Source organism: Bison bison, unplaced genomic scaffold (assembly GCF_000754665.1).
Source record: "Bison bison bison isolate TAMUID 2011002044 unplaced genomic scaffold, Bison_UMD1.0 scf7180017864270, whole genome shotgun sequence".
Lineage (NCBI taxonomy): Eukaryota > Metazoa > Chordata > Mammalia > Artiodactyla > Bovidae > Bison > Bison bison.
Window position 1 is genome coordinate 5,021,856 of NW_011494842.1, and position 3,372 is coordinate 5,025,227.

Below are 3,372 nucleotides of genomic sequence, written 5' to 3' on the forward strand. Positions count from 1 at the left end.
CCCGCCCCCACCACACACACACCTGCTTCAAAAGTCCCAGCGGATCCCTTAGCCAGCCAATGATGACAGTATCTATAACAAAGTCTTCAAAATACACTCACAGCCTTGAAAATAGTTCGACATAGCCATAACTCTTCCTGTATTTCTGAACTGTTGAGTTCATTTCAGGATTAAGGTCAATGACCTCTGTGTCCTGACTTAGTGGTTCTGGCACAGTGCTTGGGCAAACTCTTCCTTGTATTTAACTTCACTAGGTGGGGCTGACATAAGCTAGTAAAAATTTAAACCCTTTTCTGATTGAGCAACATATTAATGCCAGTCAGAAAGGAAAGCTGTTGACACATCTGGCTTCCTGGGCTAGAGAGCAGAGAAAAGCCACCATTATCCTTGGCTGACAGTTAGCTTTCTTTCTTCTATGGCTCCAGGACCAGCAAACATTTCTGTAAAGGGTCAGATAGTAAATATTTTAAAATTTGCAGTCCACATATAGTCTCTGTTTCTTCTCTTTCTCCTCCTCCTTCTTCTATTTTGTCTTACATTCTTTAAAAATATAAAAACCATTCTTGGCTCTCAGGCTACACAGAAATAGAAATAGAAATATACCGACCCTGCTCCAAACCAGCAATGCATAAATTTCTGAGTAATGGGCTTCAAACTGACGATTCAAGCCAAAGTCCATTCATTTTATTTGAGATACTGTGCTCATAAGGGGATAACTGAATTTTTATTAAAAATTCAATACCAATGAGCACAATATCCCAATAAAATGAATGAACTTTGGCTTGAATTGTCAGTTTGAAGGCCAATGTATGAAAACTTCTAAGTTGTTGATAATTCATTGAGCTTATATTAATACTTAAAATTTGTGCATCTTACTATATGAAAGTTTTATCTCAATTTTTTAAAGTTTTAAACCATTTTTAGTGTTTTTTGACTTAACCTCTATCTCATTTATCTGTTTATTCTAGAACCACACCCAACTGGAAGCAGGTACTCACTTATCGTGTGTTATAGAGAAAAGAAGAAGTGAGAGGCTGGATGGTGGTACAGGAAGGAGGGGAGGAACAGTGTTATCATAATCCAGGGCTGAAAACCAAAATAGCGCATAACTGGATGGCCTGTTGAAAATCTTGAAAATATAACTTGAAAATCATGTTATACAGGCAAAATGAAGCACCTATTCCTATTCCAAAATGAAGATACCTGATTCAGGTAAACAAGTAAAATTGTTCTGAGAAAAATCATGGGTGTTTTATCTCTGGTTACAAGGGTTTGTGCAAGTCCTCTAGCAGCATAACACAGGAATCCCTGACAGGTTTCTCAGGACTGTGACCCTGGAAGCTGGGGAAAATTAGCAGCCAGGAGAGAGATCTAAAATTCAATTTGATATCATTTCAAAATGCACAAAAGTTCTGTGAGATTCCATACAATTTGAAGTGTTACAGAGTTGTATGTAAAGGACACTTATTTACAAATCTTAAAAGTCAAAGAATGAGGTGTGGCAGACTTCCCTGCTACGATTAGATGTTTGAGGGTTAAAGGACTGCTTGGCTCTGGAAATCACAGAGTCAAAGTTGAAGCTGCAAGAACTAGGTATAGTGTGTCCCATCACAGTCACCAAAAAGAATACAGTAAACCTCCTGAGATTTCCAGCCGTTGTCTAACCTCAGGCAAGCCGAGACAGTAATACCAAAACTGTCTGGGACAGTAAAATGGTTTCCATTGGGGAGAAGTACCTTTCCACTCCAGGAAGTTTCAGAATCAAGTACAGAAATATCTAAGATAATCAAAGCCATATTGTCATTCTATGAGATTAGGGGATATGTGCAAATTTAGTATCTTCTGTATTAGGAATACTTAGGAGAATCAAATCAATTAGAGTGTCACATTTCCAATTTATACTTTATATGTGTTAACTGAGTACTCAATATAGACTTGTTACTTAGCATTGAAATCTTTTAAATTTGGGGAATAGCATGAACATTTAAGAGAATTTTAACTTTGTTGCATTTAAGTTTAATATGTTGAATTTATAAGAATTATTTCCCCTGGGAAAGTTCATTAGTCAAACAATTTTTAGAGATAAAGAAGTGAAATATATTAAATATATAAATGTAATGCAAAATTTCTGAAGGTGTTTAATTGGCAAATCCATTAAATAACCAAAACAGAGCCTTGTCTAACTCAAGGAAACTATGAGCCATGATATGTAGGGCCACCCAAGACAGATGGGTCATGGTGGAGAGTTCTGACAAAACATGGTCCACTGGAGAAGGGAATGGCAAACCATTTCAGTATTCTTGCCTGGAGAACCCCACGAACAGTGTGAAAAAGAAAAAAGATATGACACTGAAAGATGAACTCCCAGGTTGGCAGGTGCCCAATGTGCTACTGGAGAAGAGAGGAGAAATAACCAGAAAGAATGAACAGACAAAGCCAAAGCAAAAACAACACCCAGTTGTGAATGTGACTGATGATGGAAGTAAAGTCTGATGCTATAAAGAACAGTATTGCATAGGAACCTGGAATGTTAGGTCCATGAATTGAGGGAAATTGGAAGTGGTCAAACAGGAGATGGCAAGACTGAACATCAACATCTTAGCAATCAGCAAACTAAAATGGAGCAGAATGAGGGAATGTAACTCAGATGACCATTGTATCTACTACTGTGGGCAAGAATCCCTTAGAAGAAATAGAGTAGCCATCATAGTCAATGAAAGAGTCTGAAATGCAGTAATTGGGAAGACCTACAAGACCTTCTAGAACTAACACCCAAAAAAGATGTCCTTTTCATTATAGGGGACTGGAATGCAAAAGTAGGAAGTCATGAGATTCCTGGAGTTACAGGCAAATATAGCTTTGGAGTACAAAATGAAACAGGAAAGGCTAACAGAGTTTTGCCAAGAGAACACACTGGTCATAGCAAACACCCTTTTCCAACAACACAAGAGAAGACTCTACACATGGACATCACCAGATGGTCAACACCAAAATCAGATTGATTATATTCTTTGCAGCCAAAGATGGGGAAGCTCTATATAGTCAGTAAAAACAAGACCTGGAGCTCACTATGGCTCAGATCATGAACTCCTTATTGCCAAATTCAGACTTAAATTGAAGAAAGTAGGGAAAACCACTAGACCATTCAGGTATGACCTAAATCAAATCCCTTATGATTATACAGTGGAAGTGAGAAATAGCTTCAAGGGATTAGATCTGATAAGCAGAATGCCTGAAGAACTATGGATGGAGGTTTGTGACATTGTACAGGAGGCAGTGATCAAGATCATCCCCAAGAAAAAGAAATGCAAAAGGCAAAATGGTTGTCTGAGGAGGCCTTACAAATAGCTGTGAAAAGAAGAGAAGTGAAAG